Here is a 13,235-nt window from a genome sequence, read left to right as displayed (position 1 = left end):
ACTTCAACAACGACTGGACAATATGTTCAGCAAACTTCCCCACCACCCATATTAACTTACATGGTTTCTCCCGGACTATTACTACCCCCACTAGAATCAACAAGCCCAACAAAAAGGAAAGCATCCTAGACTGGATTTTAATAAATAACAAACCTCAGTTATACAAATCAGGCACCCTACCTGAAGACATGAGTGACCACCTCCTAACCTATATAAATCAGGAAAAGGGATGACATGCCTCACCAAGCCACCTTTAAAACCCTTAGGTATACAAAGAACTTTAACCTAATTAGTTTCCAGGCCGATCTTAGCTCATGCAAATGGGCCAATCTTAAAATACTTCACCTTGACGAAGCAGTCTCTGAATTCAACACTAGATTCCTGGCCATCTTAGACAGGCATTCTCCCACACGTACAACCAGAACCAACAACAAAATTGCTCCATGGCTAACCAATACTACTAGACAAAAACGTACTGCTAGAAACACAGCATGGACCTCCTGGAGATCCACCAAATCCCCACAAGCCCACATAACATTCAAACAAATGAGAAATGAAGCAAAAAGGTCTATTGTGTTAGACGAGCAAAACTACTATTTCAATTTACAGCAAAAGCACCAAATTCAGCCTCAAAAATTCTGGTCAGGTCTTAATAAACTGCTCCACCCAGGTAAATACTCTACACCCACCCCCTCAGCTACCCTACAACTACCCCCTAAATGTGCTGCTAATAGCTTTAACACTTTCTTCACTTAAACTGTCAAGTCCCTAGCTAATAATCTATCTCCCTCCTCCTCTACTACAATCTCACCCAATCAGGTAAATACCCCCCTCTCTTCAAATTTGATCCTATCCCTACAGACTATATCCTATCCCTACTTAAGAGATTAAAACCTACAACCCTGGCAGCCGACCTACTTCCTGCAGAGTTTCTACAAAAGGCTGCTAATGTAATAGCTTATCCTATCTCCATCTTAATCAATCGTACTATCCAAGAATCCTACATCCCCTCCATCTGGAAAATCGCTCATATTATTCCACTTCTTAAAGGAGGAAACTCCACTGAACTCTCTAATTACAGACCTATAACCATACTATTTCCCTTAGCCAAAATAATGTTGAAATGCATACAGAAGCAACTTTTAACCCACCTTACTCAGAATACTCTCCTAGCCCCATCCCAGCACGGTTTAGACCAACTCATAGTACAACCACTGCCCTTCTCTTCTTTTCTCACACAATAAGTCATAACCGTAATCAGAATCTGCTCTCCTCTGCCCTCTTCCTCGATCTATCAAAAGCATCCGATATGGTAAATCACCACCTACTCTTAGATTCTCTCAAATCACTGTCCTCAGATAACCCAGTAATCAACTGGTTCCACTCTTACCTGCACGGCAGACAACAAGCTGTTCCGTGGAAAGACAATCTAGCCCTCCTTTTACCGGTCACCCTTGGAGTACACCAAGGTTCTATCCTGGGTCCCCTCCTTTTCTCTATATTCATCAATGACCTACCCAAGTTATCCCACATGCAACCTGTATACAGTATGCAGATGACTCTACATCTATCTGCTCTGCCTCCAGTCCCACAGAATTACAATCCCTATCCCCAAATCACCTTCAACAAAGTAGAGAACTGGCTCAATAATCGTTGTCTCTTATTGAACCCAAACAAAACCAAACTACTACTTTTCTTCCCCACCAGTAGGCTAACATCACTGACAATTACAGTCTCTTCCAACAATGGCACCATAATTGCTTTTGAACCTTGCACTAAACTACTAGGGATGATCATTGATAATCATCTGAATTACAATGCCCATATAAACAAAAACCATAAAAACAGTAAACAAAAAAAGAGGCTCCATGTATAGGATTAAGAAATTCTTAACCCCAACTGCCAGAACTGCCATAGCTCTCACACATCTTCTGTCATCCCTTCTCTATGCCTCACCCATCCTCACAAATCTAACCAAATCAAACCTTAACAAAATCACCAGCTGCTATATAGCAATATAGCTAGATTTGCCACAGGCTCAGCCTACAGAACCCACCACTGTCAAAATCTTCACAAATTAGGCTGGCTAGAACTACCCAATCAGATATAATATAACCAACTCGTACTTATTCATAAAATCCTCTACCAACCTAACAGTACCCCATATTCTGACCAATATTATTACCCCCTACAGCAACCTAGCATCCCTCCCCTCATCCAACAGAATGCTAGTACAAGCTACCAAAGCCAACAACTCAGCTGGAGATTCCTTATTCTCCAACTCTGCTGGAAAAAATGGAACTCCCTTCCAGCTGAACTAACCGCCACATGCTCCTTGCCCCAATTCAAAATATCTCTAAAGATGTACATGAACAGTGACTGGCTATGTCCATGTCTAAACCTTGACTAACCCATACAATAATCAGACTGAGGTAAGACAAAACAACAGTCATGCTCATATCTACACCCAGACTAACTAGACATATACCAAGACAAAAGTAAACCAAACGTAGCTCACAGAGGGGATTACCCTTTTATTTTCTTCCCACACCCTCATGTTATACATTTCTCTACACCATTAGAATTCTCTTATTCCATCATCAGGAAGATGACTTATCATTCTGCCCATACTAAATAAATTCCTTCTTACCTAACCACCTTTCTCTTAACTATCATCCTTACTTTCTAACTTAAAATCCTTTTTCTTTTATACACACTTCTGATGTGATTGTCATCTCTGTATATTTATTCCGTTACCAACAATGTTTTATTCTTATCTAAATGTAACCTTGATTTGAATTTGTCACTGATTTTGTTAAATGTTCTTAGATTTCTCTGTAACCTCAACTTTAAGTGCCACTTAATTTCAATGTGGAGCTTTTCTTCCTGGGCCACCGCTGAAAATGGATATGTATCCAGTCAGACTTTCCCGGTTAACAAATGTAAAATAAATAAAATAAAAAATACCACAGTACAAGGACAAAATGATTGACTTCAACAATTGACTAAGCTTCTGGTGTCATTCTAAGGGGATCCAGTACTTGTCTGCCTGGGACGACATGATTGACAGACCATGATGCTTTGTCAGAGCTGGCCTGCACCTATCGCCCTTGGGATTCCAGATACTGGCTAAGACTCTTGCCACCCCTACAGTGCCTTTTTTAGGCAAGGTTCAAATGACAAATTCACTACCGTAACAGGTACAAACAAGCAAAATCTGAGGGTAATGCTATTCAATGCTAGAAGTCTAAACCTCAAAATGCACTCACTCGAGGCACTCAAAATGGAGAACATCGACATCTGTGCAGTGAGAGAGACCTGGTTCAAAGCTCTAGATAGCACCTCTGCATTACCAGGCTATAACTCAGACCACACCTTTCGGCCACCTAACCCAGAATGAAGCACTAAAGGTGGAGGCTTGTCCATATTCATTAAGGATATCCACACCTCCAGGCTAGTTGCACATTATAATGCATCCGAGATTATCCAAGTGCAACTACCTCTGGGCAAGACTGCAATCCAAATTGTAGCTTGCTACAGACCCTCCACCATGCCCCAGGATTCCCACTCCTCATTTCTTGATACACTGGAAAGTATTGGGGTACAACCCAACACCCTAATAATGGGTGATTTTAACTACTCCACCATTAACTGGGAAACTATTCATGTACCAACTCTTTTGCTTAACGTTTTCTGGAATTCATAAATTCCAATGCCTTGGATCAACTTATTCACACCCCCACCAGGGGCAGCAATATCTTAGACCTGGTCATTACCAACATGGGCAACCGGTGTTCTACACCAGAGGTCAATTCCTCATTGGTCAAATCCGACCACAAGCTAATCACCCTAGACATCTACATCCCACCCCCACTTCCAATTAGGGAAACCACCACAAAAAACTTCTCCAAAGCCAACATCACACTTCTTAAGACAGAAGTGGCAAACTTCATGACATCCATGCAGATGGACAATAGAGGTGCAACTGTTGAATCCTACACAAATGTACTTTATAAGCACTTACACGAGTGCATGGATCATGCTATCCCTAATAGAACCAAGATGCTATCCTCCAAAAAAAGGAAGCCAATCTGGTGGTCCTCTGCCATAAACAAACTCTACAACAGAAGAAAGAAACTGCTGCAAAAAAGAGTAAAATCCCATGACTGGAGGAACTCCCTGGTCAACCTCAGTAAGAAGCTGAGATCCCTCATAAAACCTTCCAAAGCTAGTTACAAAAACAAAATTGCCACCGACTCTAAAGACAACCACAAAGCATTCTATAGCTATGTCAAGAATCTCAATGGCAACACTCAGATCTGCTCTGAGTTGCAGCACAATGGCACTAAATATACAGAACCAACTGATATTGCCAACATCCTGGCAGATAGGTTCAGTGCTAACTTTACCCCCCTCACTCTCTAGAGGGCCCATCTCTATACCAGAAGAATGCAAAGTTCCTGTAATCATGGCTGCACAGGTAGAAAACACGCTCTCCAAAGCCAAGAACATAGCATCCGTGGGACCTGACAATATCCCAGGTTGCATTCTACATGAACTACAGAATGAACTGGCACCCTAAGTACCATGTTCAATCACAGCCTCACCTCAGGCTTTGTGCCCACTGAATGGCGCACCACGATGGTTATCCCACTCCACAAAGGGCGAGCCACAACAAACACTGGGAACTACTGCCCCATTAGCCTGACGAGCCTGGTCGGCAAGACCATGGAACGTATCATCATGGAACTCAAACAAAGACATTGGTAATCTCCAAATTCTGGACCCTACCCAGTTCGGATTTGTAAAAAGCAGATCAGGTCTCCTAAACCTGATTGACTTCTTTGAAGCAGTCACCAAAGCCATAGATGAGGGTAAAGTGGTTCACACAGCTTATCTAGATCTCGCCAAGGCTTTCGACACCATTCTCCACTCTGGAATTATAGATAAGCTCACTAAACTAGGTATAAATCCCTATGTCACAAGATGGGTTGCCAACTGGCTCATGGACAGAACTCAAACTGTGAAAGTAGCAGACTCCAAATCCGACTTCAGACCAGTGACAAGTGGAGTACCACAGGGTTCAATCCTGGGTCCTCTCCTGTTTGGTATCTACTTCTCTGAAGTACAGGCTAACACAGAAGGTCTTTTGGCTAACAAAGTTTGCAGATGACTGCAAACTAGGAGCCATAATCGAAACTCCTAATGATGTGGACATACTACAAAAGGGCCTCACTGAGACAGATACAAAGCCATGGCCTGAAGCTGAATGCCAAAAAGTGTATTGTCATCCCCTTTGGTAAAAACTCTGTACCCATGAATTACCACATAGCTGGTAGTCTACTTAACGCCGAAAATGTGATGAGACCTTGGGACACAGGTGGACAATAGTCTCTCCTTTGATAATCACATCGCCACAGTGGCCAGGAAACCCTTTTACATGGCTCACCTCATCACAAAAGGTTTCTCATCCAGAAAAAAAAGAGGTCATTGTTCCCCTCTACTCATCACTCATTAGACACATTATAGAGTACAACGCCCCTTTTGGTATGTACCTCACAAGACATATACAACTGGAAAGGCCACAGAAATACCTCATAAAAAGGATTACTGACCTCAAACAGATGACGTACGCAGACAGTCTCAAAAAACTCCAGGTTTACTCCGTCGCATATCGCCTAGTCAGGCAATCTCTGCCTAACATACAAAGCTACGTCAAACACAGATCTGTTGGACATGCTCCACTTAAAGAAATCCCAATCCCTCCGACCTACACGCTCTAGGGACCTAAACCTTGTCACCACAATAAACAGAACATGCTGGAGGGATAGATTCCCATCCCAGAGACTTCCCATACTCTGGAACAGACTACCTAACAGAGCTCCTCATTAGCACTCCAAGAAAAATCTTGATGATTGGATGGGAAACAGGAAATTCACCCCAGGGATCACTTCTGTGGCTCTGCTCGACAGGGGCACAGGAAAATAATTTTCTTGGGTGGCGAAAGCCAGGGTACATTTTTGGCTAGGCTTATATAGGCCCTAGGGCCAATAGTCTAGTACCTACCTATGAATTATTAACAAGGACATGGGGGGTTATTTCAGAATTTGGCACTATATTTATGTTACAGCGACAGATGTTTCAACGCATTATTTGAGGTTGACATATAAACCATCCATAAATGTGGCAGCCTGTTAGATAGGGTCAAGGTGAGGAGGGTGGTAAAATTTCATCAGTTCATCTATCCATTAGCTGGAATAGCCTTGCCTTACAGTAGTCTCTAAAGACAAAAGGGATTTGTGGCAAGTTAGGTTTTACCCTCATTGTGTTACCAAATAGTGGCCAGAATTGATGATTGACATGGTAATTGTAGGTCTTGAGCATGGAGGGCTGTATGAGCGAGAACCAGGTCCAATATTGTTGATCCACTAGTTGGGACCTGAACAAATTGGTCAAGAGAACTAGCATAAGTGAAGTTCAGGAATCTTTATGTGCATTTATTTGAAATGAAGGGACCATTTAAGTCTCCAAAAAGAATAGTGTTAGGCTTGAAAGAGATCTAGGTCAGTTAAACATAACCCCATGGGTAGGTAATGACATGAAGGGAGTATGGTATTTGGCTATGACATAGTAGAGTGTTATTTTTACAAAGAAAAGAATATGGAGGAGTTCAAGGCTGTTATTCTGGCTTACAAGTCTGGAGGAGAGATAATTTTCTAGGAAAACAGACTTGCCCCTTCCAGTAACTGTTATTTTCTGCACTGGTTCTAAAAAGAATGGTAGGTATTGAAACCTTGAATTATGGGGGTGCTCTCTCTGCTCCGACATCTTTTTCATAACTATACACACATCTACATTTCAGCAGTTAGGAATGCCTGTAAGGAGTGCAACTTCTTACGACTTCTAGCACTGAGCAAGGTTACCTTTATGTAATTTTGATTGGCTATGTAGGTAAACTGAGGAGACTCACCTTGCCAAAAAAAGGCATTATGGCAGACAAAAATCTTCTGGTGAGACTACAGAAGCTGTAAGGAGAGAGAGGTGCAGGCCATCCATAGCAAAGCAGCAAGGGGATGGGAATAATCTCCTCCTAAATAGATATACATTTTGATTTCCTTAAAATGACACCAATAGCTAGGCCAAAGTAGGACTGTAGTCATTCAAGCGCGTGTTCAGTGACCACGTTGTATGTGTACTTAGGGTGAAGGGACCTGAGGGCCCATATGACACTGCATATCATGATACCTGAGAGGTAACTATCAGTCACACTATCCTAGCTCATCCTGGTAAGTAGTGCACCTGTGCATCTGACTATGGAGTCATCTATGACCAAGACCTGCTGCCTTAAGAGTTTTAGCTTGTCAGTTGAGTTACCATGTTTTGTAGTGGTGTTTTCTGCAGCATCTCTACATGTTGTTTCCCTGTTAATGTGACACTGATTGTCCTGTATACCAAACAATCTAGAAGGCCTTTGTGGTTTAGGCAAGGACTCAACATACTTGTTTGTCTAGGACATGGTGGGAATGGTTGTTTAAGGTCAGTATGAGGAATCACAGCTTAATGGTTACATTCTGCAAACTCTGAAGAGAGATTATCCTCCAAGGTTAGTAAATACTTGCACCTCTCATGCATGGAATTGTTTAAAGGAAGAATTAAGCAGTTGTCAGTGAGCATGAGGCAGCTCTTGCATTGTCTCTATGTCTTTATTGCCATCAAGCTGACAAGAGGAGGTGAAGTACAGTGTGATTTCGTGATATTTAGCGCCTGATGAAAAAGGGAGTGCTAATGAACTGAATTTGTAGGAATGGTCTAAATAGAGTAGGATGAACAATGAATCAAACTGAAGTTACAACTAAATATGTACAGAATCAAAACAGAAGGGAAAAAGGTCAATTAAGTGCAGCAGCAACAACTTAAACATGTGTTAAGCAGCTACCCACCTGGCTCACTGCCGCAACAGCTTAGTACAAGTGATTTGGCTTGGGTGCCACAACAATAGTTTACAAAGATTGTTTGGTTCTTGTGCCACCACAACAGCTTAGTATAGTGATGACACAACCAGTAGTGTGCAGCTAGAATCTAGCTCAGAATGCCTGTGGCACACAGCAAATGAATGCATACGACAGGAAAAGCAACTGCAATTGGTATTGGTTTCTTGAGGACAATGACTGTAAACTGTCTTGGATGCCACAACTGTAGTTTTACTACAACTTTACAAATCACAGCAAGGATTAGACTTAGGCTCAGAATGCCCACAGCTGACAAAAATACTGAAAGAGAAAATAAGCAATATGCTTACAAAACATACTGAAAGAAAATAAATAGTATGTCAACCACAAGAGGAACATCATCCCCCACTAGTATGGCACTCTCAGCATTCTTAGGTATACACAACTGAGCTTGTGCACCCGCTACTCTTTGCAACTGCACTTAGTCATCTGCAGGTATGTAAGTGGGCAAGCCCAACTTGACACTGTTGTTGCCTTAATAAAGTACCTATAAAAAAGTTAAAAAAGGTGACATCACTTTATAGGGTTTTTCACAGAACCAGGCACTGAACACTTGGAGCTGCCATAAATAGTTATCAGAAGTGGGTAACCCTGCTGTAGAATACGCAGCATTTCACAGATAAAGTGGAGTTTGGTTCTGAGGTCCAGTCCAATTAGTCACCCCTCATGTATCCTCTTGTAGTTGTAGCCTAGTGGAGTAGAGTAGAGCAATGTCTGCAGGCACCCCAAGTTTAAAGAACAAGCCAGGGCACAAGGCTAATCACTACACTGCCACTGCAACAAAATTTTACCCAGAACAATAGCAACACCTCTACTCCTACCAGCATAAAACTTACTAAACCAGTTTTAAATGCAGAAATCTGCCCCAGCACAAATAATACAGAACAAGATTTAAATCAGCACTACTGCACACAAGTGCAAGAAAAGAAACTTGACCTCACAAGAAAACCCTACTACATCTGAGAAGTAGAAGTCAAATTAGGTATCCTCAGACATCCTTGTGTAGTTGCAGCCCAGCAGAGTAAATAATGCCTATATGTGTTATGATGTAAATGATTTTTATAACAGTCACAAAGATTTTCATTATAAATACAATATTCAAATACAATAAAAGTTTTGCTAAATATACTTGTTTTAGGAACTTGCATACATGGCTCATCAGTAAAATCAGGCTTCTTTAATAAGATGTTGGATGTAATACACAGATGGCCAAGAAAAGCTCAAATAGAGAGCATGCGACACTTCCTGAAGTGACTCAGTCCACCACACCAACACTGGGAGGGAGAATAAACTATGATCTTGGAGAAGCAGGAAGAAATTTATTCCAGAGAGGAATCCAGAGTATGAAATACTAATAGAGACAGTTTACCAGCACTATAAGACTGAGACAAAAGTGCTTGCTGCACGTTTTATTAAACCACATGGCTTTGTTTTGCTTGGAGGAGCCTACCACATTTTCACTTGTAGCACAACTTTTATAAAGACTAGAAGTTTTAGTTCCTTTAATCTTCCACACACACTTTAATGTTTTTTTTAAGTGGACAATGCCACTGGACACTGATGTCCCTTTTCAGCAACGACTGGAGAGAACTGTTTGGTTACATGACTTACTCAGAGTTACTCATTAGGCAAATGAAGCTAGAATGAGCCAAACACTAAACTCTTTGGTTACAGGAAGGAACATATTTTTGGTCACCCCCACTGGTTTTAACAGATGCCTCACCCACTCCCAGGATGGTGAGGTGATGTAAGATTTTTTTCTTAGTTGTGTGTGGGTTATGGATGTCATCAGCTGTTTATGGGCATGGGAATTGTGTCACAGTAGTCAATCATATTACATGCAGCTGGCACTTTTTCATTATGTGGAATGTGACTTCCCCGGGAAGAAGGTGAATACACTGACAGCCCAACATTTATGAACACACACATACTTCTCTTTGGTACAGCACACCTTCACATTTGCAAAATTACTGATCTCTCACTTACACACACATCCCTGCAGTGGTGTCACTGTACACCATCACATGCACAGTGATCTCACAGCACCCTAACAATTTTCTTAATGCACTGTAATATTACAGCTCACATGCACACAGACGCACACAATCTTACTGCACACCCTCACATCTATACTAATCTTGTTGCCTGTTATAGGCCAATGATCTCCAAGGTAGTCTCTTTACCAGCTGCCCTCCATACACAGAAATTAAGCAGCAGCTTGCTCTTAAACCATCCACATCTAACATTCTACAATCTGGTCTGTTAGCCATATGCAGACACCAGTATTCACACTTAGCCATACAACCCCTAATTTTACTGTATACAGCATGCATATTCTCCAGTTTTAAGTCTTTTTTTTTTTTTGCTTTGCAATCAATACACAGAAGAACCAACAAACAACTGCTCTCTATTTAAAGATAGTCTGACCACAATGTTTTTGATCAGAGTTCTATTAGTGAGCAGCTAATGCTTACTAATGGAAGCTATTCTTTGTAGTCTATTCCCTTGGTGATGTGTCCATTATCACATTTTTGCAGGGCGGCAAAGCAAGCAAAACAACCTGCATTTATGTCATGGAAATGCATTTCAAGGACTGTACAGTAAGGCAAGATCTCTTTCAGGAGGAAACCAAGGAACAGTGATAAATGAATTTAACTGAACCAAGGGCAAAGTAGTAAGCTCCCAAGTCATTTACATCTTTCCGTCATCAATTTGAAAATAAATACCAATCATAGCAATAAAATACATCTGTACTTGAAAATACTGGGCATCTTTGCTATAAGGGCATGGAGGATTTTCCACTAGCATCTATACTGCAAATCATGGGATCATGTTTAAATAAGGTACATTTTACTTCTACAGTTTTTATGTCTACTTGGAAAGAAGCCATTTAACAAAACCTCAAGATGTGCACTGAATCAAAGAAATCGAACAAGTCCAGCAGTCAGTGCAGTGGATTAAGGCTGCGAGTTAACTTGCTGCTTCCTGTACTCCAGGGTGGGGTGGGGGGTTGATCCCTTCAATCTCCATTTCCCTACTGTGTAATTCTGAGCAAGCGACATAACCAGACATTGCTTCCACATCACCACTGAAAAGGGACATTTGCATCCAGTGGGCTTCTTGTTCAACAAATGAATAAAAATAGAAATTACCAAGATGGAAAGGCAGGTTATTACTTACCACATCAAAAGAGAAGCCCGTCATCCATCTGTCTCCTCCTGTCTAGCTATTCAGAATTTTAATAACCAGATTTGGAATGCTCGCAATGATGATCTTCAAACAATCTGAAATAAAAATACACAGTGAAACAGTAATACAAAATTGCAACGCTCTCTGGCCACTTTATGTCTATCTACAATATACAACTACAGCAAACAGAACACAGTATAATAGAGAAATAATACGGAAATGCTAACTGTACGAAACATGAAACTGGACATCTGATTTTGAATATGACTCAGAAAAAAATTACTGATTTAGTTTTACTATATGTGACCTAATAAGAGTATATTGGGCAAAGACAAGGGAAAAAAACATTGCCAGTACCAATAAAACAAAAACTGTACTTAAATGTTTTGTGTACGTGCATATGTATATCTATATGGGATCCGTACAGATCCCCAATGGCACTTTCTGCCGAAGCAGAAATCACCGAACATACATAACCAAAAGTGCTGTTCACCGAAGAAGCACTTTCAGTTACGTATGCTGGTTGTGCCGGTTGCACTATGGTACGGTTAAGGGAGAATTCTCTTTTCCCCACTGTAATGTGACCTCGGAGTGAGAATATAAAAGTAGGGGGGGGGGTGCAGGGTGGCTTGCCCCCCTGCATAAAAGAAGATTTAGTTTTTTTTTTCTTTTTTTTGAACGAACGTTAACGAAAGCGGTTTTTCTGTGAAAGCGCTTTCATTAAAGTGCGTTCAGGTATTGTGGATTCAGACTATTGAACTTTCGTTCAATAGTCCTACATCCATCTATATATAAACAGGCACACACACACACACACACACACACACACACACAGACACACAGGATTTTCTTTTTCTGACAAGTTTGCAAACCGCAAACCAAGACAATCAAAAGAATCCACTAGTAATACTACACTCACGCAGCAATGCAGGTACACAATACTTTATCAAGATCTAAATCTACAAACAAACTAAGCAGCAATAACCAATCCTTCTCTGTTTTAGTCCCCCTCACCTGGGACTCCATCCTCATGGCTATTTAAGAAGCCACAACCTACACCATATGCAAACAGTAGCTGAAAAAAAACACCAACTTCAAGCAAGCCAAGTTCAAATGCATATATACAGGAAACATTTAAACCAGACTGACATCACAGTAGCCCCACCCCCCCCAACTAACAGCACACACTCCACACACAGTCTCAAGACTTTCTCCCCGTTTCTTGCCCTAGTCATCCCTTCTTCAACTTCCCCAACTCGTCTCTACACTTTTGTAAATATGACTTACTAACATCACCAACAGTCAGCTATTTCCACATACTAAACTCTCTCTTCTCTCTCTCTCTAGTGACCAGCTACCTGCTACGTAACACTGCCAACCTAGTTTTCATATTCAACTAGTCTCCCTACTCTTCTCCAAGGGCTAATTATCATCATGGGTATGCAAAGGTAGACTGCTAAAGGTCCTCACAGATCAACAGCCTAGTAAGTACCTATGAACCTACTAGCCACCAATTCCATAACCTCTAAGAGCCATATCAACTTTTTTTCATTTCACCTGAATGCTCCATTTCCAATATATACAGTCTTTGTACATTTAGACAGTCTTCAAAGCAAAACAGTTAAAATAGCACAGCTTTCTGAAAAAGTCAAACCTGCAGTCCCTCACGTATACACAGCCAGAAACTTCTGTTTTGGTGCTCAAACCTATTGTTGTCCATCCCCACCTACTGCTCGTCTTACTCAAGTGAGCTATATAACAAAGTATAACAATTAAAACATATATAGAAATTAGTTATTTAAACAAGTAAACAGATGGGAAAAAACACAACAAAACCAACTATATACAAAGGTGTCCACTGTATATCATAATCTAAACATTCCTGAAATAAGACAAATGGAAAATAAAATGTGGTATGGGCAAAATGGATTCCCAAACAAATAATAAATGCAAAAAAAGAAAAGGAAACACCAGACAACAGTAAATGATATCCAATGGCGAGCGCTGTCATAGCCAAAGCTACTTCATCAGACAACT

At 41.0% G+C, this 13,235-nt stretch overlaps 1 long non-coding RNA gene across 2 annotated transcripts in view; it reads right to left on the bottom strand.

Moving 5' to 3' along the window:
- LOC122800778 overlaps window positions 1–13,235 on the bottom strand; it is a 1,511,100-nt gene that overhangs the window by 416,492 nt on the left and 1,081,373 nt on the right. For both annotated transcript variants that reach the window (XR_006364639.1, XR_006364640.1), the window contains one exon: window positions 11,190–11,293. This is a non-coding gene — a long non-coding RNA (uncharacterized LOC122800778). The remainder of the gene's footprint in view (window positions 1–11,189; window positions 11,294–13,235) is intronic.

This window comes from Protopterus annectens, chromosome 4.part1 (genome assembly GCF_019279795.1).
Source record: "Protopterus annectens isolate FY-2018-M chromosome 4.part1, PAN1.0, whole genome shotgun sequence".
NCBI classification, from domain to species: Eukaryota; Metazoa; Chordata; order Ceratodontiformes; family Protopteridae; genus Protopterus; species Protopterus annectens.
The sequence above is the reverse complement of the archived record's forward strand: the minus strand, read 5'-3'. Positions and strand labels throughout refer to the sequence as shown.